General features: G+C 38.5%; 1 pseudogene across 1 annotated transcript; it reads left to right on the forward strand.

Moving 5' to 3' along the window:
* The first annotated feature begins 22072 nt into the window (after positions 1-22072).
* LOC308654425 (heterogeneous nuclear ribonucleoprotein A1-like) lies at positions 22073-23182 on the forward strand (annotated as a pseudogene). Its single transcript has one exon. The product of its transcript is annotated as a heterogeneous nuclear ribonucleoprotein A1-like (transcript).
* Positions 23183-27308: the final 4126 nt, after the last annotated feature.

The raw sequence follows: 27308 nt of genomic DNA on the forward strand, positions 1-27308 counted from the left end.
GACACAATATCTCTATTTTTTTAATGTGGTGCTGAGGATCGAACTCAGTGCCTAATGCCTACTAGGCAAGCACTCTACCACTGAGCCACAGCCACACCCCCAAACATGCTATATTATCACTTCATTTTCCTCAATCCCAGCTAAAGCAGACACCAGGGCTCCAAAGACTAACTTCCCCATCCCCCAAGAAGAGCCGTCCAAAGGTGAGCCCTGCTGGCGCACATGATCCTTACCCACCAATCAGAGACCTGCTGGCTCACCTGATCCTACCCACCAATCAGACTAGTCCTGCTGGCTCACCTGATCCTTACCCTCCAATCAAAAAGCACCCCATGCCAATTGTGGAACCACCCCTGGCTCTATAAATATGCAGAGCTGTTCCTTAATAAACGGGCATTTGCTCTGACAAAAAGCCTTGTTCGTTCTTTCAATATCTGTATTTATTTTTTTAATGTGGTGCTGAGGATCGAACTCAGTGCCTAATGCCTACTAGGCAAGCACTCTACCTCTGAGCCATAGCCACAGCCCCAAACATGATATATTATCACTTCCTTTCCCTCAATCCCAACTAAAGCAGCTGCCATGTGCTGCCTTAGTAGATTTCTCCCTCTGATTTTTACTGAATAAATATATACCCTAAGAGAAGTAAGTAATGAAGGAGATTCAATCTGCAAAATTGATATATCACCTAATTAACATAGTATATGTAATATACTTAATATAAACCTATAAGAAATAAAATATCACTTGCTTTTCCAGACTTTGTGGCTACCCTTCACCATAAAAGGGGACTGAAAAAATGGTATTTAATTTTCCACTGGCCTTCAACATTTTGTTTTTAGCTTACATGTAAGTAAAAGCCAAATGAAATCTGTCATTATATTTACTCTTAAGCTATTGATTAACAGATTGTTCTGATGTTACAGATACTATAGATATTGATTCTGTTGATTCTATTTCCCTCTTTCCATTGACTCTAAAAGCCTAGAGCAAAGTCAGTGGTTTATACAGAATCCAGTTGCATGCATTTGAAAAACTAACCTCAAGTTTCATTTTAATTGTCCCATGTCATTTTCCTGTAGTACTTATGTTCTTAAATAAAACCAACTTCTTGTTCTCTTTACAGATACAGTGTATATTCACTGCAGAAAATTTGAAATATAAATATTCATTTTATACAAATATATGGATTTACTATGGGACACATTGAAAGCAGTTCTAAGAGGAAAATTCATTGCTTGGAGTTCATTCCTTAAAAAAAGAAAAAACCAACAAATAAATGATCTCATACTTCATCTCAAAATCCTAGAAAAAGAAGAGCAAAACAACAGCAAAAGAAGTAGAAGGCAAGAAATAATTAAAATCAGAGCTGAAATTAATGAAATCGAAACAAAAGAAACAATTGAAAAAATTGATAAAACTAAAAGTTGGTTCTTTGAAAAAATAAATAAGATCGACAGACCCTTAGCCATGCTAACGAAGAGAAGAAGAGAGAGAACTCAAATTACTAGCATACAGGATGAAAAAGGCAATATCACAACAGACACTTCAGAAATACAGAAGAAAATCAGAAATTATTTTGAATCCTTATACTCCAATAAAATAGAAGATAGTGAAGGCATCGATAAATTTCTTAAGTCATACGATCTGCCCAGATTGAGTCAGGAGGATATAGACAACCTAAACAGACCAATATCAATTGAGGAAATAGAAGAAACCATCAAAAGATTACCAACTAAGAAAAGCCCAGGACCGGATGGGTATACAGCAGAGTTTTACAAAACCTTTAAAGAGGAACTAATACCAATACTTTTCAAGCTATTTCAGGATATAGAAAAAGAGGGAGAACTTCCAAATTCATCACCCTGATTCCTAAACCAGACAAAGACACTTCAAAGAAAGAAAACTACAGACCAATATCTCTAATGAACCTAGATGCAAAAATCCTCAATAAAATTGTGGCGAATCGGATACAAAAACATATCAAAAAATTGTGCACCATGATCAAGTAGGATTCATCCCTGGGATGCAAGGCTGGTTCAATATACGGAAATCAATAAATGTTATTCACCACATCAATAGACTTAAAAATAAGAACCATATGATCATCTCGATAGATGCGGAAAAAGCATTCGACAAAGTACATCATCCCTTTATGTTCAAAACTCTCGAAAAACTAGGGATAACAGGAACATACCTCAACATTGTAAAAGCAATTTATGCTAAGCCTCAGGCTAGCATCATTCTGAATGGAGAAAAATTGAAGGCATTCCCTCTAAAATCTGGAACAAGACAGGGATGCCCTCTCTCACCACTTCTGTTCAACATAGTTCTTGAAACACTGGCCAGAGCAATTAGACAGACGAAAGAAATTAAAGGCATAAAAATAGGAAAAGAAGAACTTAAATTATCACTATTTGCAGATGACATGATTCTACACCTAGCAGACCCAAAAGGGTCTACAAAGAAACTATTAGAGCTAATAAATGAATTCAGCAAAGTGGCAGGATATAAAATCAACACGCATAAATCAAAGGCATTCCTGTATATCAGCGACAAATCCTCTGAAATGGAAATGAGGAAAAACACTCCATTCACAATATCCTCCAAAAAAATAAAATACTTGGGAATCAACCTAACAAAAGAGGTGAAAGACTTATACAATGAAAACTACAGAACCCTAAAGAGAGAAATAGAAGAAGATCTTAGAAGATGGAAAAATATACCCTGTTCTTGGATAGGCAGAACTAACATCATCAAAATGGCAATATTACCAAAAGTTCTCTATAGGTTTAATGCAATGCCAATCAAAATCCCAACGGCATTTCTTGTAGAAATAGAGAAAGCAATCATGAAATTCATATGAAAAAATAAAAGACCCAGAATAGCAAAAACAATGCTAAGCAGGAAGTGTGAATCAGGTGGTATAGCGATACCAGACTTCAAACTATACTGCAGAGCAATAGTAACAAAAACAGCATGGTACTGATACCAAAACAGGCGGGTGGACCAATGGTACAGAATAGAGGACACAGAAACCAACCCACAAAACTACAACTTTCTTATATTTGATAAACGGGCTAAAAGCATGCAATGGAGGAAGGATAGCATCTTCAACAAATGGTGCTGGGAAAACTGGAAATCCATATGCAACAAAATGAAACTGAATCCCTTTCTCTCCCCATGCACAAAAGTTAACTCAAAATGGATCAAGGAGTTTGATATCAAATCAGAGACACGGCATCTGATAGAAGAAAAAGTTGGCTACGACCTACATACTGTGGGGTTGGGCTCCAAATTCCTCAATAGGACACCCATAGCACAAGAGTTAATATCTAGAATCAACAAATGGGACTTACTCAAACTAAAAAGTTTTTTCTCAGCAAAAGAAACAATAAGAGAGGTAAATAGGGAGCCTACCTCCTGGGAACAAATCTTTACTCCTCACACTTCAGATAGAGCCCTAATATCCAGAGTATATAAAGAACTCAAAAAATTAGACAATAAGATAACAAATAACCCAATCAACAAATGGGCCAAGTACCTGAACAGACACTTCTCAGAGGAGGACATACAATCAATCAACAACTACATGAAAAAATGCTCACCATCTCTAGCAGTCAGAGAAATGCAAATCAAAACCACCCTAAGATACCATCTCACTCCAGTAAGATTGGCAGCCATTATGAAGTCAAACAACAACAAGTGCTGGCGAGGATGTGGGGAAAAGGGTACACTTGTACATTGTTGGTGGGACTGCAAATTGGTGCAGCCAATTTGGAAAGCAGTATGGAGATTTCTTGGAAAGCTGGGAATGGAACCACCATTTGACCCAGCTATTCCCCTTCTCGGTCTATTCCCTAAAGACCTAAAAAGAGCATGCTACAGGGACACTGCTACATCGATGTTCATAGCAGCACAATTCACAATAGCAAGACTGTGGAACCAACCTAGATGCCCTTCAATAGACGAATGGATTAAAAAAATGTGGCATTTATACACAAAGGAGTATTACTCTGCATTAAAAAATGACAAAATCATAGAATTTGGAGGGAAATAGATGGCATTAGAGCAGATTATGCTAAGTGAAGCCAGCCAATCCCTAAAAAACAAATGCCAAATGTCTTCTTTGATATAAGGAGAGTAACTAAGAACAGAGTAGGGAAGAAGAGCATGAGAAGAAGACTAACATTAAACAGGGATAAGAGGTGGGAGGGAAAGGGATAGAGAAGGGAAATTGCATGGAAATGGAAGGAGACCCTCAGGGTTATACAAAATTACATACAAGAGGAAGTGAGGGGAAAGGGAAAAATAATACAAGGGGGAGAAATGAATTACAGTAGAGAGGGTAGAGAGAGAAGAGGAGAGGGGAGGGGAGGGGAGGCGATGGGAGGGGGGATAGTAGAGGATAGGAAAGGCAGCAGAATACAACAGACATGAGTATGTCAATATGTAAATCAATGGAAGTTTAACTGATGTGATTCTGCAATCTGTATATGGGGTAAAAATGGGAGTTCATAACCCACTTGAATCAAAGTGTGAAATATGATATATCAGGAACTATGTAATGTTTTGAACAACCAATAAAAAAAAGAAAAAGAAAAAAAACAAATATATGGATTTATATCTTATATATTTATAAGAAAAAAAAGAAAAGAAATAATCTATCCTTTCACCAACACATTTAGTTCTTAATAATTTGGCATTTCCCAATGCAAATACACTCAATTTTTAAAGTGGTTTATTTATTAGGAAACCATACTGGAAAATGCAAATGAATGTTGTTTGTTAACAAAACCAAAATACTATCATTTTATATTTAGTAACTACAAAAAATAGTATCTTATTCTATATATAATCTTTTCTGTTTTCAAGATACTTTGAACATGTTCAATAGAATTAGAATTAGATACTATTCTACAATGAGTGTGTGTGTGTGTGTGTGTGTGTGTGTGTGTGTGTGTGTGTTACAGGGGCTTAAACCCAAGGGCACTCTACCACTGAGCCACATCCTCAGCCCTTTTTATTTTATTATTATTATTGTTTCTAATTTTGAGACAAGATTCCTCTAAATTGCCCAAGCCAGCCTCCAACTTGTGATCCTTCTGCCTTAGCGTCCTGAGAAACTTGGATTACAGGCATGCATCACTGCACCCAGCTTCTACATCAACATTTTTAACAACTGCATGATATCTGACAAAATGGACAGACTGTTATTTATTTAATCTATTTTTCCCTGGCACATGTTAAATTGTTTTTAATTTTGTGTTATTATAAAAAATTTTGCAACATAGTTAAACAGTGCATATAGCTAAAAGTTTGTCCTCAATCTTGATTATTTCCCCAAAATAAATTCCTAAAAGTGGAATTGCTGGATCAGGCAGGTACAGCCTCAAGGTTTTATAGTTTGCAAATTTTCCTAATAAAGAGTGGTAGCAGCCAAACACACCCAATATGTGAATGAATGGCTTCTGTCTCACTTCCTAACCAGTAATTATTAATATTTTGTATTAATTTTGTAAGTTACTTGAAGTTTTACTGAAATATATGGAACATAAACAAAAATTAAATAAGATCTCCCATAAGGAGCAACATGCACACATCTAAACATTACCTAAGGGCTGGGGCTGGGGCTCAGTGGCAGAGTGCTTGACTAGCATGTGTGAGGCACTGGGTTTGATCTTTAGCACACCTACAAAAATAAGCAAATAAAATAAAGGTATGTCATCTATCAACAACTACAAAAAATATATATTTTTTAAAAAAAATTAGCTAAGGCAAAATGTTTCTAAATATTCATTTCAAAAATTACCTAAATGCCTAAAAATTTATGATTGGGATTGTTGGTCCTTTGCCAAAATTCTGTTTATATCATGTGTTTTCCCCAGCCCTCCTACATACCTGCCAAAAATAAAGGTTCCAGAAAGGAAGTTCTGTACAAACTCAAACTGTTGTTAATCATTTTGATCTTCAGTACACTTGTACAAGCCAATAACAATGAGTTGATGGTTCACCAAGTTCCCTAGCAAAATGAAAAGCAGACAGTGTCAGAATTTGTGTTATCCAACACTGTAAATAAATCATGAAATAATAAAATAAAAACAAAAGAACTTGTGTCATCGTTGACAGAATAATTGCCAGAGAAGCTTTTTTCCTTTTGTGTGTGTGTGTGTGTGAGTGTGAGTGTGTGTGTGTGTGTGTGTGTGTTGTGCTGTGGATTGAACCCCAGAGGCAAGTTCTACTAGACAAAGACTACCACTGAGCTATATCCTTAGCCCCAGAGAAGGCATTTTATCATCAATTTCTCAAAAAGCAAATGTAGTATCATTTATAACATCCATTGTGGTCCAATCATCTTTACCATCAATCACCTTGCTATGTACACCCTAACAAGGTACAACACTTTACTATCAACTGTAAGATAGACTTATTTTGTAGCCTTTGACTTTGTGAATGTTTGTGTTCCTTCCCCCTGTCCTATGTTGAAATTCTAACTCCCAGGGTGATGATATTAAAAAGATGAGGTGTTGGGGCTGGGGCTGTAGCTCAGTGGTAGAGCACTCGCCTAGCATGCGTGAGGCACTGGGTTCGATTCTCAGCACCACATAGAAATAAACAAGTAAAATAAAGGCATTCTGTCCATCTACAACTACAAAAAATTTTTTAAAAAGATGAGGTGTTTAAGACATGAATTCGTCATTAGTTCAGATCCCTTATGACTTGCATTAGTATTTCTATAAGAGATGTGAAAAAAGCTAGTTATTTCCTCTCCCCATGTAAGGACACAGCAAGAAGTCACCAACTATGAACTAGGAAACAGGACCTTACCAGATATCATATCTCCCAGTTCCTTGATCTTAGACTTCACAGCCTCCAGAACTATGAGAAACAAATGTCTATTTATAAGCTCCCCAGTGTATGATATTTTGTCACAGCAGCCTAAGCAGACTAAGACATATCCTTTAGGGGCAGAACTGTACTATTCCATCCAAGTTCTTGCCAGCTCCCTTTTGGACAGACTGGGAAAAAAAGTTGAAGGTATTTGTCCATTTTCTGCTGCTACAGCAGAATACCACAGACTGGGTAATTTATGATGGTTAGAAAATTATTGGTTCACAGCCCTGGAGGCTGAAAAGTCCAATATCAGAGTACTGGCATCTGGCCAGGGCCTTCTTGGCTGTGTTAGTACACGGCAGAAGGGCAAAAAGAAAAGAACTCTGTATCTTCACAAGACAGAAGAGCAAAGAGGCAAAGGGAAGTCCAAATCCACCTTTCAATAACATTTACACCACCCATAAGAGTGAAGCCCTCATGGTCTAATCACCTCTCAAAGATCCCACCCCGATACTGGCAGTTGAATTTCAACACGAGATTTGGAGAAGAAAAGCATTCAGACCTTAGTACCATGTCGTTGTCAGCCTAGAACCAGTTAGAATGACTTGCCTAATACCTGGAATAGAACATGAACCCTGTGCCTTATTAGCTTTATGTTCTCATGAGTTTTGCTGATGTTTCTATGGGTAAATGACTTAGAATGTGTGATCAGTTAATGGTTTCCCCCTCAAATTCTTCTCTACCTATATAATCTCAGAATGTGAACCTATTTGGAAATAGGGTCTTTCCAGACATAATTAGTTAAGATAAGTGATGCATCTACAAACCAAAAAGCACTAAACCACCACCAGAAGAAGCTAAGAAAGAGACATGAAACATTCTTCAAGAGCCTTCAACAGAAAACAACATTGCCAATACTTTGATGATGGTGGACTTCTAGCCAATAGAATTGTGAAATACTATTCTGATGTTTTAGCCACCTAGACTGTGATCCTTTGATATAGCAGACCTAGAAAACTAATAGAGAAGGTGAGAATGATGCTACAACGCCGGGTGTGGTGATACACACCTATAATCCTAGCAACTCAGGAGGCTGAGACAGGAGAATTTCAAGTTCAAGGACAATTTAGAGAGGGCCTAAGAAATTAAGTGAGACCCTGTCTCAAAATAAAAAGGGACGGAGATGAAGCCTAGTCCCTGCGTTTAATCCCCAGTGCAAAAAAAAAGAGATAATGTTACAAAAAGTATCTATTATAGGCTTTAATGTAGAGCAGCTGTAGCATCTGTCACCAGGTTAATTGCCAGACTTGACTGACTGCTCTGGCATCCTAGTCCACAGTTCCCTTCCTCTGAGAGTGCCATGTGTGTTCTTCACAAGGTGTCATTTCAATCAAAGAGAATTGTTTCCAAACTGACGAAGTCTATTCATAGTCAGGATATACTCTCTAGCAAAAGCTTTCCATCAAGCACGACATCCTTTGGAAGCAAATATAGGTTAGCAAATCAGTTTTATGATAGTGCTTTCTCTCCACCTGATATTTTGTCATAGTATTGGTCAAATAAGAGCTCCATACCCGTTTCACTTAGAAAGCATATAAATTTATAAGACTGGAGTTATGTAAGTCTTGACCTTAATGAAATTCTAGTCATTTCAAAGACAAGTCATTATCTTTGCCTTGATATTACAGCAGAGCAGATAGCCTTTCTGATTTAACTATAATAGTAGAAGGTGAAAAAATATTTGTAATTATTTTACTTTCAAGACTGAACATTAAGGTAAAACTTCATTTCTATGGCAAGGACCCAGACAAATCAATCAGACTTATACGAAACTAATCAAATTCAGACTTAGACCATTGCCTTATTATATTAAAGGGAAATTTTGACATGATACACTTTTATTTTTAAAAAACTTCAATATTCATAAACCAAATAGTAGAATCCATAAAATCAAAACAAAGTAACAAAGTGTTTATTTCCATCAACTAGTAGATGTTATCAGTAAACAGCTTATTTTTTTTCTAAAGCTTCAATATTGCATTGTAAAACAAAATGGATAAAAGTCATTTGGAAGTATTAAAGGCCTAGAATAGCTAAAGCAATTCTAAGCCAAAAAAAAAAATGCAGGAGGCATCATAATACCTGATTTCAAATTATACTTCAGAGCTACAGTTAAAAAAATAAAAACTGCATGGGACTGGCACAAAAACAGATATATACACCAATGGAACAGAATAGAAGACACAGATAAATCCACACAGATACGGTCATCTAATCCTTGACAAAGGTGCCAAAAACATATTTTGGTTAAAAGAAAGCCTGTTTAACAAATGGTATTGGGAAAACTGGTACGTGTATAAGAATGAGACTATCCCCACTTATTACCCTGCACAAAACTCAGCTAAAAATGGATATTAGAATTAAGAATTAAATCAGAAACTTTGCAACTTTTAGAAGAAAATATAGGGTCAATACTCCAACATATAGGTAGATACAGGAAAGGACTTCCTTAATAGGACTCCTAAAACTAAGGAAATAATACCAAGAGCTAATAAATGGGATGATATCAAATTTAAAAAGCTTCTGCACAGAAAAGAAAACAAAAGTGTAGAAGAGAGTGTACAGAATGGGAGAAAAATCTTTCCCAGTACTCTTCAGACAGATTAATATCCAGAATATACAAAGAACTCAAATATACCATGAAAAAAACAAATAACCCTATCAATAAATGGGCAAATGAACTAAACAGATACTTTTCAAAAGAAGAAATACAAATGGCCAATAAATATATGAAAAAAATGTTCAATATTTTTAGCAATCAGGAAAATAAAAATCAAAACTAGATTGAGATTTCATCCCCAGTTAGAATGGCAGCCATCAAGAATATGAAAAATAATAAAAATAAAATAAAAAGAATACTTTTACTCTGGTGGTGGAATTATAAATTACTACAAACACTATGGAAATCACTATGGCAGTTCCTCAAAGATGAGGCATGGAACCAACAAATGAGCCAGCTACACCACTCCTTGGTCTAAAAAATTAAAGACATCATACTATAGTGATGCATCTGTATCCCTGTTTATAACAGAATTATTCACAAAAGCCAAACTATGGAAGCAACTTAGATGTCCATAGACAAATGAACAGATAGAGATGTGATATATATACACAACATGGTTCCATTCAGTCATAAAAAATGAGAGTATGTCGTTTGAAGGAAAAGGGATGGAACGTGAGACCATATGTTAAGTGAAATAAACCAAACTCCAAGTTAAAGGTCATGTTTTCTCTCATGTGTGGAAGTTAGGAAAAAGGGAAAGAAAGATGGAGGTGGGAGAAATCATGAGAATGGAAAAGAGATTAGTAGAGGAAAGAGGCCAGAGGGAGGGAAGAAGGAGGGAAAGGGAAACCACTGGGGAATCCCATTACTGACTGAGTCATATTGTTATGTTGTGTGCATTATGAATGAATATACAAAACAAATTCCATTATTAGGCGTAGTTTTAAAGCACGAATAAAAAATATGGGGAAGCTGGATACAGTAGTGCACACCTGTAATACCAGAGGCTTGGGAGTCTGAGGCAGGAGGATCATGACTTCAAAACCAGCCTCAGCAACTTAGTGAGGCCCTAAGCAACTCAGTAAGGCCCTGTCTCTGAATAAAATACAATATATATATATATATATATATTATATATGATATATAAAATACTATATATATATATATACACACACACACAAATATATATAGAAAATGGAAACTTTTAAGTTGCTTAAGCAGCTGGTTAGGTACTGACATCCTTTACTGACGTGTAGATGGGAAAAGAAACAAGTTTGGAATATAAATCAAGAGCTGCTATAGAAGAGTTCACAGAGATTGGACATCTGCCTAGTTGCCTGAACCCAAGCCACCTGAAGAACAAAGAGAACTTTACTGAGTTGTACTTGTTGCAGAGAAACCGGCAACACGTGGGTGGGAGTCCAGAGAGACTGGGGAGAGAACAGGAATTTCCACTTAGGACCGAGCCTGAAGCCCTCCTGTCCAGTGGGGATGACTTCACAGCCTTTGCATGTGACCCTCCTGCCTGGACAGGCCCTGGGTTCGATTCTCAGCACCACATATAAATAACTTAATTAATAAAGGTCCATTGACAACTAAAAAATATTTTAAAAAAAAGAATGTCTCATGCTGTAAACAGATACTTCAGGAAGGAAAAAATCCTGAGAATTTCACGATAGATAAAGACTCTTTTGTTTTTGCTTGAAGTTTTTAAATTCTCTTGTTTGAGAGAGTGGTCATTTAAAGGCACTGCAGCCTTTTACCACTGGCTTTTATTAGAAGGCAAAGCAAATAAGAAAGCAAATGATATCATCTTTGTGTCAGCTGTTGACACTTGTCAGATTTGACAGGCTACAGAGGAGCTCTAGAACTGACATTAAGACCAAATTGGTATTCAGCTTTTAACCTCTGAGAGCAAAACTGTTTTAGCATAATGACATTAACCTGTTATTTGCATATCCCAACTCTACCAGATTATGGAATAATCATTGTACGAAAAGGAAAAATCCTACAGAGAAGGATTTGAAAATCTATGTTTGCTAGTGTTCCACCAAAAACTATCAGATTCAATAATTTTCAATAGGAAATTAGCATATAGTGTCTTTACTATTTTGAAATACTTTTCAAAAATTGGCACTGACTACCAATGAAAAATTAGAAATTTGATCAAGGAGAACTCAGGCTCAGTTAAATATACCCAGAACTGAAATTTTATATCTCGTCTGAGAGAGAGTTTTTAAAAAACAAACACTCCAGGATGACCAAGCAAAACATTTTTTTAATTCTGAAAGTATTAAAAATAATTATTAATTTCATGTAATCCAGCAATTCCACTTCTGGGTATGCCCAGAATTGAAAGCAGTGTGTTTCAAAGAGATACTTTTTGTTTGTTTTTCTGTTTTGCTCTGTTTTGTCTTGGGTACCAGGGATTGAACCCAGGGGCACTTAACCACTAAGTCACATCTCCAGCCCTTTTTTATTTTTTATTTAGAGACAGGGTCTCCCTAAGTTGCTTATGGTCTTGCTAATATGCTCAGGGCTTTACTAAATTGCTGAGGCTGGCTTTGAAGTTGCAATCTTCTGCATCCAGCTCAAAGAGATATTTGTATACCCATGTATATGTATAGCAGCATAACTCATAATGACCAAAAGGTGGAAGCAGCCTAAGTATACACCAGAATGGCTAAACACAATGTAGTATATATACATACACTGGAATATTATTCAGCCTTTGAAAGGTAGCATCCGACACATGCTACTACATGGATAAACCATTGAGATCATTATGCTAAGAGAAAGAAGTCAACCACAGGAGAAATACTGTCCAATTCCATTGTATGGAATACCTAAAGTAGATAAATGTATGAAGATAGAATAGAATGGTGGCTGCCAGAGCTGGAGGAAGAGCAGAATGGGCAGTTGCTATCCAATGAGTAGAGTTTTAATTTTGCCAGATCCTGGAGATGGATGCTGGTGATGGTCACACCATGTGAGTGTCCTTAATAACATTTTGAAATGGTTAAGCTGGTAAATTTTAGGTTTTTTTATTTTATCATAATTTTAAAAATAATAAAGAAATATTGATGAAGAAATAATTCATTTGACATATCAGCAATATTATAAACCATTTTCCCTTTGAGTTAACCCATGTACTTTTGGCCCTATCCCTGCCTCCCCATTGTGTTGGGGATTGAACCAAGGCTTTCATCCATATAGGACAGTGCTCTACTACTGAGCTACATCACCAGCTCAATGTCAGCAATAATCTGCCAGCATAAAGCATTAAGATTTGGGTGCTGGTTATAACACTCTCTTCTGAAGGTCTGGCACAAGTGAGCTTTAGCTAATGGTAAGCCAGACGGACAAAAGGAATCACCTGAAAGCAAATGTAGTTTCAATGTGCTCTTAGAATCATCTAGAATGAGGAAAAGGTGGTCCACCCCTCCTTTGCTGACCAGTGCACACGGAATTCTGTTCAGCTGTAGTGACACCTTTTGGAGAAACATGGCTAGGCTGAAACAGGTCCTAGAGGCACAATTAGGAGGCAAAAAAGACCTGAGAAACATTTTGTGAAAAATAACTACAGGACAACAGACTAGCTGCAATGAAAAAGGTTAATTTGTTTCTTCTGGCAGGAATAGAATTAAGATTAAAAACTGAAAACTACACAGGCAGGATTTGGATTAGCAGAACTTTTTGACAGTTTCCATAGCATTTTCTCAGTATCCTTCCTGCAGAACTTTCCATTTTCTATCTTCAACTCAAGTTACTCCCAGGAATTACCTCAACATCCAAACAGCACATATGGGGATCTGGAGTATTTGTTGAACGAATTAAAGAGTACAAGAATGATTAAACAAATGCCCGCCAATACTGGCTAAAGACAACTGAGCTGTCCCTTGGGAGAAGGTATTCAAACACTGGCTAGTTAACTACTTGGCGGAGATGTTTGCAACAGAGCCAAGCTTTGTTTTCTAGGTTGGAGTGGATGACTCTTTAAAAGCCTTTCAAGTCCTGAAAATCTATGGTTTCATTGCTTAGGTTTAAGTTTTGGCTTGGCCCACTTAGCAACTTGGCATTAGGTGAAGTCACTTAGCTTCTTTGCTCAAATGGAATTGTCTTATAAACCCTTCCTGCTACATAAGTTCTTTGGAGGATCAAAATAGCATTTTAACATAAACAAACAATAACAAGAAACAAAAAACAAGAAGCCTAACAATGTCCCTACCTTGGTTGGCAAGAAGTCACACATAAGCCTTAAGAGAAAAAGCCCTGGGGAGGGTGAGTAAATGCCTGAATTGAGAAGAACCAGAAGTCTGGCTCTGGCTCTGTGGTATAGCTTGCCCTTGAGCAGGTAGGGAATGTTAAAAAACCCAAATATTGTGTGTTCAAGGACCTAACAATTTCAGGCTTGATGAGGGTCAGAGTACTACCTATGAAGGTTCAGTCCCACAAGGACAGCAGCAATTCCTCCAGAATATACTCTCACGCATTGCCTAGAACAGGCAGCTGGCAAGACCTAGAGTGGTCGAGGTATCAGTCAAATGGATAGATTCAGGTTTATCAGGAACACCTGAGAAGGAGACCCAGGCGCAGTAGTGACTCTGGAGGCCAAGGCATGGGCATTGTAAGTTGAAGGCCAGAATCAGCAATTTAGTAAGGCCCTAAGCAACTTAGCAAGATCCTGTCTAAAAATTTAAAAAAATAATAAGGGTTGGGCATATAGCTCAGAGGTAGAATGGCCCTAGATTTAATCCCCAGTAGCCCCCCTCCCCTGCAAAGGGGAAAAAAGAAAAAGAAGAAGAAAATGAGGCAGAGACCAGGGATATACACCCACACAGTAAGAGACAGAGGAAGGTTCTACTTAGGCCTTTTAGATTTTAGACTTAAAACATTAAAATTAATACCAGTTTCCAGCTGATAGTTCTGGTGCTGCAATTGTACTGCCTGCCTTGGTCAGAATAGGCTCCTTATATGCCTGAGGTTAAACCTGTGGGAAGAAACCATCAGGGTTTGTAAGTAAATCTCTGGGAAACAGACCTGAAATAGGAAAATGCTCTGAAATTTATAAAGGGTTTTTTATACAGGTGGGTTTTTTTTGTTTATTTTGTTTTGTGTTTTTTGGTGCTGGGCATCCAACTCAGGGCCTAGTACATGCCTAATATATGGAGTATCACTGAGCTACATCCCCAGCCCAAGTGTGTGTGTGTGTGTGTATGTGTATGTATGTGTGTGTGTGTGTGTGTGTGTGTGTGTGTGTGTTATAGTTTTCTGATTAGAAAGCTGCTTCTGGAGTCAGACTGTAGGGGAATGAATCAGACTTGTCACCTAACATTGAGACTTGCCTTTCTGAGCCCCCATTTCTTCAAATATAAAATAGAGATAGTGGTAGTATTTAACTCAGAGGGTGATTTGAGGTTAATGAGATAATATGAAGCACTTAGAATCATACCTGGCATAAAAAGAGCTCTCAATTAATATTAGTAGTTACATTTTTAAAAAATAGGTTCTTGTTATATTGTCTGGGCTGGCTGGGACCTCCAGGACTCAAGTGATTCTCCTACCTTGTGAGTCCCTGAACTGCAGGCACACACCAGCCTGCCTGGTTCAGCAGTTATAGATTTTGACTAGAGCTCAGTGATCCATTTTGACTTATATACCTATGTAGTTTTTTCTGCTCAATGAACTGTACTTCAATTATGTCTTGGTTTTCTGCAGCTATATAAGTAGTTCTAACCAGAAGTGACTTTGCCCCCAAGGACATTTCACATTATTTGGAGACATTGTTGATTATTATAAATTGGTGAGGAAGGTGCTAGTGGCATCTAATGAGAGAGGGCAAACATGCTGACAAACATCATCTGATTCACATGTCCGTACCTCCATAACAAAGAATTATCCATCCCCAAATGTCATTAGTGCTGAGGTTGAAAAATCCTGACCTAGACCCATTTCTAGTAACCATCTTTGACAATTCTGAAGGAATAGGGTGGGTGGTGCATTCTTCTTCCCTCACTTTCTAGGGCCCTACTCTGAAAAGATGAAATGTGTACATAAAGCTGTCACCTCAGGGCACACTGTCATAAGGAGTCTTCCTACCCTTGTCCTTTCTTCTAATTGTGTTCTGGAGTTGGGGGTGTGGTGAGATTTACACATTCTGGAATGTAGCAGGCCACTTTGATTCTTCCTCAGTATTTCCCAGTTGCTTTCAGAAGGTTGCAATTTCCAAATGGTTATTGATTGATTTGGGGGAGTGGAGGGAGGGAGGGCCAAGTAAGCCTACAGTCTGGCTGCAGAGAGCAGTGCCAGCACATTCAAGGCAAGGCAGAGAGGGAGGATGAAGGGTCTTTATAGCTACCTCCAATTGGGAAGGGTCATTTTGTTTCTGGCAACATAATATGGGTGATTTGTTAACTGTGCTCATTTTTCCAATTGCGTTTTGTTGCTTCACGAATTATGAAAATGCATTTTAGATCCTAGCCATCTTTTCTCATCTTTTCTGGAACATCACAAGTCTTCTTACCAACAGCTAGGAAAGGAAAAGCTGTCAGGGATGCTGGCCAAGTGCTGTTTAAAATCATTAATTTTTCTCTACTCTTTCTGCTGATTCATTTTGGAAAGGACAGACGAAGGCATGGGAATCTCCATTGGAATTCTCAGTGAAGCCATAGGAAGATTTGACTTTTCACAGATTCACTCTTAGAGAAGTTTACAATGAGATTTCAAACACCAGTGAAGAGGTGAGGGGGGTGAAGGGATACACTGATAGGTTTCACTATCCTATCATCCTACCTCAGGATTTCAGAAGTCAGAGTTGGAAAACAATCCATGGTTCAAGGGTTCTCCGTGACCCTGCCCAGTAGCAGTATGAATAGTTACACTGTGCCAATTTCTAATTTCAAATTTAAGCTACTCAGCTGAAATGGCATATAATCAAGAAATTAAGCTTCATAATAACTGGAATAGTGGCTACATTTTAAACTTGATGAGCTTTATGTGCCATGTGCACATAGAGAATGTTTTTTAATGGCTGATGAGTAAGCTAAATATTCTCCAAATGGCTATGGATTTTCTTTTCCTCGGTGAACACTGATCTTGAATACACCCAGGTGTTAAAACCCAGATGTTTCTCTTTGTGAGCAAAAAGTGGTCTTAATTAGTTTTTATAACATATACTTGTGTTTTCCTCTAGAAAAGTGCAGCACTCAAAAAATATCATCTTAATTAAAATCCAGTGAATGCTTTTTCCTGTTCTTTTTTCCCTATATAATCTTGTTCCATAATTTCTGCATCTAATACACAAGGAAGAGGAACCTCCAAAATGTTTTTTTGGGTAAAAAAAATCAGATTTTGTGAATTTATGACTTTTGAGTTTATGATTAAATCTCTCCATTTATGTAACTTTTATTATGGGTTTCATGAAGAAAAACTCTGCAATTATATTCATTTTACATATTGATAAATTGATTTTGATTAGAAGATGGCCCAAAGCCATATTCATTTTGTCAACTGCCACCAAATGTACAAAGGCCACGATGCTGAATTTCTGGATGCTTACTCCTTAATGGAATATAATTGATAGTACCAAGAAATTACACTGTGAAAATTTATTATTTTTTTCTACTATATTATCTACATTTAGTATATCTAATTGAAAAGTCAAACCCTTTTAGAAGTATTAGTTAGGGCTGCCAGAATAAAGTACCTCAAAGGGAGTGGCTCAACCAACAGGAATTTGTTTTCTCATGATTCTGTATGCTAGAAGTCTGAGGATAAGTGTTGGTAGGTTTGGTTTCTTCTGAGGCCTCTCTCCTTGGTGTGTAGATGAGCACCTATCTTCTTCCTGTGACTTCACATGCTCTTCCTTCTGTATATACGTCTGGGTCCCAATTTTTCTTCCTTATAAGGACACCAGTCATATTGGATCAAGGCCTACTCTAATGATCTTAACTCCATTACCTCTTTAAAGTCCCCATGTACAAATATAGTCACATTCTGAGACACTGGAGGTTAAGACTTTAACATACAAATTTTGTTTGGAAGCTCCCAAATGGTAACTCTTAAGGATGGCACATGTTTGTTTCAACAAATCTCACAAACCTGAGGATATCAAAGCCTCCAAGGAATAATGGGGTCCCAGGAAGTTAAATACATGCTAGTGTAAAGGTCAGGATTAGGTATACCTAAGGTGTACCTAGGCCCTCTAGTTTGCTCATCAAGTTCATCCTTTCAGGATCTAGGAAAAAACGAAAGGGTGAGTGAGAATTCAGAAGAAATCCTTGGAAATATCCCTGATATACCTAGCCTAGTTATCTCGTTAGATCAGAAGCCAGCTTGTCACAAGTTATGAAGGATTCATTTCTGTTTTCTGTAAAAATATCAGGATGTCTGTATGGCCTGGCCATTAGTTGATGTTATGAAGCTGATTGGAATGCCTGCCCGTGCCCTGAACTCACCCAGGTCCGGTTTTCCCTGACCATATAACAACCCTTTCCTAAACCTTAGTGACGCCTCATAAATTCTGGCCTTCCCTGGCCAGATAACTACCCTCTCTGAGTCTCTAAGATCTCCATAAATTCTGATGCCGGGGCCAGCAAAAATGTAAACTTGTGTTATGCTCTTCAGAGTGTTGTTATCTGTAACCCCCCTTTGTGTAACTTTTTGGGCTATAAAACTGGGCCACAAAGAAGCCTCGGGGCTGTCCTTGGCTCCCACAATTTTGAGGGGCAAGGCAGCCCGGCCGGTCGAAATAATAAGCTTGCTTTAATTTGATTTTAATTGGAGTCAGTGGTCTTTTCTTGCGTTGTGGTCTAACAATCCCCAATCCAAGGCCAGTTTCTTTTTCTGCTACTTAGCTTAGAAGCATGGATGTTCAAAGACCACAAAGGCTATCATTGCTCTAATATGTGGACTTACTTACTAATAGGACACTCCCCCTCACTAATTTGTCTATTATCTATTTATCCCCACAAGTAACTTGTTTACTAGTCATGATATTTGTCATGTCATCTGATCCAGGAAATAGATTCAAAGTTTGGCAGGTGGAAGAAGATGAGAGGCACGGTGGAATATTGGTCATCCTTTATTCAAAGGCAGCCATATCTATTAGCCAACCCTGGGCTTCACCTTCAGCCTCCAGCCGATTCATTTAACTCCCCATTTAGCCCCTTTCCATATGCAGGCCAAATGAAGAAGGCACTCTGCCAACAGGTTACATAAGGAGGCACATGCTCACAAGTTAGTGTTTATGACCTTGAAAATATATGCTGAATCAGAGTGTTTCTGGCCTTGACTAACCCTAACACAGTTGGTCTACAGCCCTAGCTACACACTAAAAATGTAACATAGCCTGCTGGAAGTCTCAGCAAGGGAGCCTAACGATAGCCATTTTGGAGCCTGTCCCAATAATACTTAACTTCCCTACGGCTGGTCTTCCTTATCTCTTAAGTAGGGATAATAATAGTACTTATATCACAAGGTTGATGTGAGGATTAAATGAGATGATGGTATTAAATTGTCTACAAAGTATGTAATAAATATTAGCCAACATATTGACTAAGCTCCATGAAGGCAGGAGTCATATCTGGATCAGTCACTATGGTGAACCCAGTTCCTGGGAAGCTGGAGGCACTCAATGAATATGCATTCCCTCTCCCTTCACCTCCCTTTGCAGTCCTGTCTGCATGCACAGCCCTGTGTGAACGGAAGCTGTCAGATTTGGAAGGACAAACAACCTCCAGTATTGGTGAGCAAACCACCTTGCTCAGTCTTTGGTATTGTGTTATTAGCAACAGTAATTAGTCAACAGTATATGAGTAAATTCTCATATATAGGAAAGGAACAAAGAGAAGCTAAGTACAAAGGAAATGAATCATAATTTGAACTCAGTCCCATTTTTTCCCACTCTATCATACTGCTTCCTAGATTGTTGTCCCATAGGACTATGTTATTATTATGGTGGCATCCATATATTTATATATGGCAGAATTAGGCTTATGTTTTAATTTATTATTTCTCTTCCATAATTTTGTGGTTATCCTTGCCTGAAAAAAATTTTATTTCAGTGCCAGGGATTGAAAATAGGGCTTTCCATATGCTAGGCAAGTGCTCTGCCACTAATCTATACCACCACTTTCATTGCTTGTTTAAAAAAATAAATACAATTTAAAATCATATACATAACAATCAGCCACACAATAATAATTTATCTCTCTGACATTGTAATTATAACTAACTATATATTAATTCGGAACAAATTAATATTTTTTAAAGACTGTCCTCTTGTATATAGATAGGTGTTTTTTCCCCTTACTTAAGGCTCTCAATATAGTTTTCTAAATTTCTTCATCTTGATATTAACACATTCAAATTGCTATTTGTAAAATTATTATTATAATATGAATATTTTTGTTATAATTTTTAGGTTGTTATATCTGGTGGAAATCATTTATAAAATCATCCTCTTAAAAGCACTAAAAGTGTTCCTATGGTTTGGATATGAGGTATCCCACACAAAGCTCATGTTAGGCAATGCAGAAATGTTCATAGGTCAAATGGATTATGAGAACTATAACCTCATCATCTGTGGGCACTTGATCTTGGACTTCCTAGTTTCCAGTGAGAAATAAATGTTTATTGTTTCAGCTGTCTCATCTGAACTAAGACAAGACTGAAGGAGACTAAAGAGACATGCCAGTGGGGTGCAATGAAGCACACCTGTAATCCTAGCAGTTTTGGAAGTTGAAACAGGAGGATCACAAGTTCAAAGCCAGCCTCAGCAATGGCGAGGTGCTCAGCAACTCAGTGAGACCCTGTTTCTAAATAAAATACAAAATAGGGCTGAGGATGTGCCTCAGTGGTTGAGTGTCCCTGAGTTGAAGTCCCAGTACTTACCCACCTCCCTAAAAAAAGAGAAAGACATGCTAACTAAAATAACATGATTCTGGGCTGGGGTTGTAGCTCAGTGGTAGAGCACTTGCCTAGAATGTGTGAGGCACTGGGTTCAAGCCTCGGCACTACATAAAAACAAATAAATAAAAAGAAAAGTATTGTATCCATCTACAACTAAAAGTTTTTTTTAAAAAAAATAACACTTTATTCTGAAATAGATCCTTTTGTTCAAAAGGGCATTATTTAAACATCAAAATTTATCTTCTGTCAAAGCCTTAGGGCAGAAAGAATAGGTGTTCATGGCCTGGAGGACAGAGGCTCAATGTTTAGGGCACACACAATGATTTTCATCGATACATGGATGACTGTAGTATAATGGGGCAAATAAATTTAAAAAAAAACCTTCAAAATTGCGTATTTAGGGAGAAAAAAGAAATGATAGAAATTACACACATATGAAGTGACAAGTCATCAACTTCTTGAGTGAAAATTAAATTTGCAATTTATCAAACATTCAGGTTCTATTATTCTCCAGGCACTTAAGACCACGAATGACCAATCATCAAAACAAAGGCAATTAGTTTAAAAAAAAAAAAAAACAGAAATCTTAAAATACTGAGCTTCCCAGGACTGGGGCGGGGGAGGGGAGAGAAATGAAGGAAGTGAAAAGAAAATACTGAGTTCAGTATCTTAATATTGTCAATGCTGTCACATAAAATCTTACAATCAGTGATCTCTATCTAAATTCCAATGATATTCTTCACATTAGGATGGGATAATCTTAAAATAATGGAATCATTAAAAAACACCAAATAGCCAAAACAATTCTAAGAATCTAAGATAGAAAACCAAATTTGGAAGCTTCATATTTCTTGTTTTAAAATTGTATTACAAAGCTATAGTAATCAAAACAGTATGGTGGTTGCACAAAACCACATTTACCCATAGAATAAAATAGAGATCTCATAACTAAATCCAAACATATACAATCAACTAAATTGTTTTGGTTTTGTTTTAATGGTATTAGGACACTTTACCACTAAGTTATATCCTGAGTCCTTTTTATTTTTTATTTTGAGGAAGGATCTTACTAAATTTCTGAGGCTGGTTTTGAACTTGCAATCCTCCTGCCTCAGCTTCCTGAGTAACTGAGAACACAAACATGTGCCACCACACCCAGTCTAATAGACTAATTTTTGACCATAGATAGCATCAAGAGGACACAATGGTGAAAGGATAGTCTCTTCAATAAAAGGTGGTGGGAAAACTGGATAGCCACATGCAAAAGAATGAAAATAGATCCATTTCTCATAATATACACAAAAATCTACTCAAAATGGATAAAAGACCCAAATGTCAGACCTAAAACCATACAACCCCTGGAAGAGAACACAGGAAAAACTACTGAATATTGGTGATGGCAATAATTTCTTTTATTTATTTATTTATTTGTTTGTTTGTTTATTTATTTATTTTTAATATCACACCAAATGCACAGGCCACAAAAGCAAAAATAAATGGGGTTCTGGGCGTGATAGCGATTGCCTGTAATCCCAGTGGCTTGGGAGGCTGAGGCAAGAGGATTGTGAATTCAAAGTCAGCCTCAGGGGCTGGGGTTGTGGCTCAGGCTAGAACACTTGCCTAGCATGTATGAGGCACTGGGTTTGATTCCTTAGCACCACATAAGAAATTAAATAAATGAAGCTATTTAAAAAAAAAAAAAAGCTTTCTGCCTATGGACACCCGAGAGAAAGCATCGTTAAAGTCTCTCTTCCTGCTGCTATCATGTCTAAATCAGAGTCCCCTAAAGAGCTCGAACAGCTGCGGAAGCTATTCATCGTCGGGCTGAGCTTTGAGACAACTGATGAGAGTCAGAAGCGGAACACTCACACGACTGAACTGTGTGGTAATGAGAGACCCAAACACAAAGTGCTCCAGAGGCTTTGGGTTTGTCACTTATGCCACTGTGGAGGAAGTGGACGCAGCCATGAATGCAAGACCACACAAAGTGGATGGAAGAGTTGTGGAACCAAAGAGAGCTGTCTCAAGAGAACATTCTCAAAGACCAGGGGCCCACTTAACTGTGAAAAAGATCTTTGTTGGTGGCATTAAAGAAGGCACTGAAGAACATCTCCTATGAGATTATTTTGAACAGTATGGGAAAATTGAAGTTATTGAAATCATGACTGACCGAGGCCGTGGGAAGAAAAGGGGCTTTGCTTTTGTAACTTTTGATGACCACGACTCTGTGGATAAGATTGTCATTCAGAAATACCATACTGTGAATGGCCACAACTGTGAAGGGAGGAAAGCCCTGTCAAAGCAAGAGATGGCTAGCGCCTCATCTAGCCAAAGGGGTCGAAGTGGTTCTGGAAACTTTGGTGGTGGTCGTGGAGGTGGTTTTGGTGGAAATGACAATTTCGGTCGTGGAGGGAACTTCAGTGGTCGTGGTGGCTTTGGTGGCAGTCGTGGTGGTGGTGGATATGGTGGCAGCAGGGATGGCTACAATGGATTTGGTAATGATGGAAGCAATTCTGGAGGTGGTGGAAGCTACAATGATTTGGGCAGTTACAACAATCAGTCATCAAATTTTGGACCCATAAAGGGTGGAAACTTTGGAGGCAGAAGCTCTGGACCTTACAGTAGTGGAGGCCAATATTTTGCCAAACCACGAAACCAAGGTGGCTATGGCAGCAGCAGCAGTAGCTCTGGCAGTGGCAGAGGTTTTAATACTGCCAGGAAACAAAGCTTAGCAGGAGAGGAGAGCCAGAGAAGTGACAGGGAAGCTACAGGTTACAACAGATTTGTGAACTCAGCCAAGCACAGTGGTGGCAGGGCCTAGCTGCTGCAAAGAAGACATGGTTTAGACAATACTCATGTGTATGGGCAAAAAAACTCGAGGACTGTATTTGTGACTAATTGTACAACAGGTTATTTTAGTTTCTGTTCTGTGGAAAGTGTAAAGCATTCCAACAAAGGGTTTTAAAGTAGGGTTTTTTTTGTTTTGTTTTGTTTTGTTTTGCACCCATGCTGTTGATTGCTAAGTGTAATAGTCTGATCATGATGCTGAATAAATGTGTCTTTAAAAAAAAAAAAGTCAGCCTCAGCAACTTAATGAGGCCCTACACAACTCAGTGAGATCTTGTCTCTAAATAAAATATTTTTAAAAAAGGGCTGGGGATGTGGTTCAGTGGTTGAGCACCCCTAGGTTCCATCCCAGGTACCAAAAATAAGTAAATAAATAGAACTATGTCAAACTAAAAAGCTTCTGCACTGCAAAGGAAACAACTGACGAAATGAAATGATAGCATTTGGGAAAGGGGGAAAAATTGCAGTCCATATATCTAATAAGAGGTCAATATCCAAAATTTATAAAAGTTCACACAACTCAACAGTGGAAAAACAACCCAATTTTTAAAAGGGTAAAACACGCTGACTGGGGTGGTGTATGCTTGTAATCCCAGCTACTTGGGGGTCTGAGATAGGAGGATCACACATTGAGGACAGCTTGGGCAACTTAGTGAGATCCATAGGAAGGGGCTACAAGGAAGATGAACCCTTCCAGTGGCATGCCTTCTCCACTCAGTCCCATGCTTAGTTACCACCCAAATAGTCCATTCAGACTAGGATGGACTGTTGAGGTGACAGCTCTCATAATCAAATCATTTACCTCTTGCATCAGCACAGGAGGTTTTGAGGGACACTTTATATCCAAACCTCAATAATTCTCTTGCAGCTTCCTGAGTGGGTTTTGTTTTGTTTTGTTTCCCTAAGGTCTTTGGGATCAAATCCAGGACCTCATGCATGCTAAGCATGCACTCTACTACTAAGCTATATCTCCAACCCATATTTGGCTACTTAAGATGATTATTTTTGAGTGCTTTATCAGGAAATACATAAATCTCCATTTCTTTTTTTTATTAGTTTTTTTTAAAATTTATTTTTTAATTGTAGTTGAAGATAATACCTTTATTTTATTTATTTTTATGTGGTACTAGGATTGAACCCAGGGCCTCACACATGCTAAGCCAGCCGCTGCGCCACAAACCCAGCCCCATAAATCTCCATTTCTTTAGGGTCAGTTACTTTTCCTTTGGAAGATGCAATGCTTTCCTGGTTGATCATGATCCTTTTGGGCATGAGGATATCTGTACATTTGAAGTAGTTACTTATTCCAGTCTTTCTGGTCTGGCTCCATCAGGGAAATCCCTCAGCAATCAGTCCCACACAGAGATTTTGGACAGGCCATCTGGTGTGGTCTGTGGATGGGCTTGCCACTGGAATCTCAGGCAGGCAGGTGTGGCTTCTAGGTAAGCAGGTGGGTGAACCTGGATCTTGGGTCCTTGAGGGCTGACCTAATACCAGGGCCATTAAGGTAGGTTCATTCTGTGAGGATGAGTCTTGAGGCTGAGTCTACAGGAGTCAGACTGGCACTTGGTCCCAAGGAGACATGCCTACAGCTTGAGTTCATGTGGTTCGCTTGGATTCTGGGTCCATTGGGATGATCCTGGAGCTTCAATCTATAAGGGCCAACATGGCACAGAGACTACTGGGGTGGGTTTGAACCTCTGGTTCACTGAATCAGGTCTAGACCCTGGGTCCATGGCTTCTGAGGCCACAGGGACCAGCCTGGGTCTGTGGGGGGGAAGGGGGGGCAGCCTAGAGCCTATTTTATGAATATTAATCTGGTGTCTAGATCCATGAGAACTGGCCTGCAGCTCAGGGGCCTGGAGACCTACTTGGCTTTGGAATGGACCTAATAGCTGAGTCAGCAAGGGTAGGTCTAGGTCCTGGGATTGTGAAGGCTACATTGGAGCCTAGATCCACAAGAGATGTTCTTGAGTCTGGGTCCTCTGGGACTATCCTGGACCTTGGGTCTTCTGGAGTATGGTGCCGCAGTCTGGCTGGGCACAAAAAACCGAGCCGCCACACAGCCTTGTAGGTTCAAAACAGGAACTCCTTTATTCTTTGCACTCCTGCGAACCCCACGCACGCACGCAGCGTTCTCCTGGGACACACCACACACCAACCGGAAATCCCTCCTCCAGAAATCCCTCCTCCGGCACTTCCCCAACCAATGGAAACTCTCCGGGAATCCCTGCTAGAACTCCAAAGTAGCAGGCCGAGGCGGACAGCAGGGGTCTAATATACAATTGAATACACAGCTTAACATAACCATTATCATCTCAATGGCTTGCTGGCGTCACCTCTCAACCACTCCATTCTGGCAAAAATGCCATGCCATTCTGGCTCAGCTATGGCTCTCAGCAGTATGGGACTATGGGCACAGGCCTGAAACCTGTGTCTGTGGGTACCAGTCTGGAGTTTAAATCCACAGGGGCTGGCCTGGTACCTCAGTCCACAGAGGCTGCCCTGGCACTAGAGTGGACCTAGGGGTTGGGTCTGTACATGCCAGTCCAGTGAGCAGGGCTACAGAAACTGCCTAGCAGTGCAGTAGCCCTGGACTGAGTTTGTGTAAGCCAAAGTAGAACTGGGATGGGTTTAGAGACATAGTGTACAGGGCCATCAGAGCCTGGGGCTATAAGAACTGCCCTGGCATTAACATGGGCCTGAAGCATGGGCCTACTGGAGTCGGCCAGGCATTTGGAAAGGAGCTTCTCATTGGAGCATGACAAACCACCACTTTCCTGAGGTGTAGCCAGGTGCGGTGGTGCACACCTGTAACCTCAGCTACTTGGAAAGCTGAGGCAGGAAGATTCTTAGAGGCCAGCCTGGGCAACTGAGAGAGATTTTTAAAATAAATAAATAAATTTTAAAAATAAATTAAAAGGGCTAGGGATATAACTCAGTGGTAGAATGTCCCTAGGTTCAGTTCCCAGTAATACACACACAGTCGTGTGGAGTAACATTCACTATGATTTTCTCTCCTCATTGTCGTTAGAACAAACAAGCTAATAATCCTGCTCAGTCTCTAATAATGTTAGGATTTATATGCATCCTTAATCACCATCATCATATTAGAGCAGTAAGTAAATTTACATTTAAGATTATGTTTTTAAAATGATTTATATTGCCAGGCATGGTGACATGCACCTGTAATGCCAGTTATTTGGAAGGCAGAGTCAAGAGGATTGCAAATTCAAGGCCAGCCTTGGCAACTAAGTGAGATCCCCAGTTTTTTGTTGTTGTTGTTGTTGTTGTTGTTGTTGTTGTTGTAGTTGTTTTTTGAGACAGAGCCTTGCTAAATTGCTGAGGACTTTGCTAAATTGTTGAAGCTGTTGTTAAATTAACAATCCTCCTGCCTCCACCTATCCAATCCCTGGGATTTCAGGTGTATGTCATCAGGTCTGTCTCAAAACAAAATTTAAAAAGGAGTAGGGTAGTATATCTTAGTGGCAGAGCACCTCTGGGTTTAATACCTAGTACCACAGCAAAAAAAAAAAAAAAAGAAAAATCTTCTTATGAACTTGAAATGTTTTAATAATAGAATATGGCAATATCATTTTTGATAAGCCTACAAAATATTATTTTAAAGGGCCTTTATATTAACCCCATCTCAATTAACATAATTAGTCACATAAAACCTATACCCTAATTCCACGAGTTGAAACAAATCCTTACTTGTAGCAAACACAATTACCACTTCTGAACAAATTAAATGTTATGAATTAACATTAATATGATCAAATGTTAATGTCCACCTTAAATCAAAATTTTTAACATATCTCAAACTGTCTCCTAATAACTTGATATGCAATCATAAATATGAAAAACAAGAGTTATTTTGAAGGAATACATTTTGGACTCAAAGCTACAAGAGAGAATTAAAAGGTTGCTCTCATACCCCACTACATTTAAGTGAAGTCAGTTAATTAAGCTGGTGACCCACACTCTGAAATGTTGGCAAATACCATATCATTTCTCTACTAAAGTTTCTCTGCATGATAATTGTTTTATTTAAATTCTAGATATAATCTCTCCATAAACCTTAACTTGCACAAGCCTTGAGGTTAACATTTAGGTAAAAATCATCATCCAAAATCAACAAAAGCAGCAGTAC

The sequence above is a fragment of the Spermophilus citellus genome (assembly GCF_964194105.1).
Source record: "Spermophilus citellus genome assembly, chromosome: 8".
Classification (NCBI taxonomy): domain Eukaryota; kingdom Metazoa; phylum Chordata; class Mammalia; order Rodentia; family Sciuridae; genus Spermophilus; species Spermophilus citellus.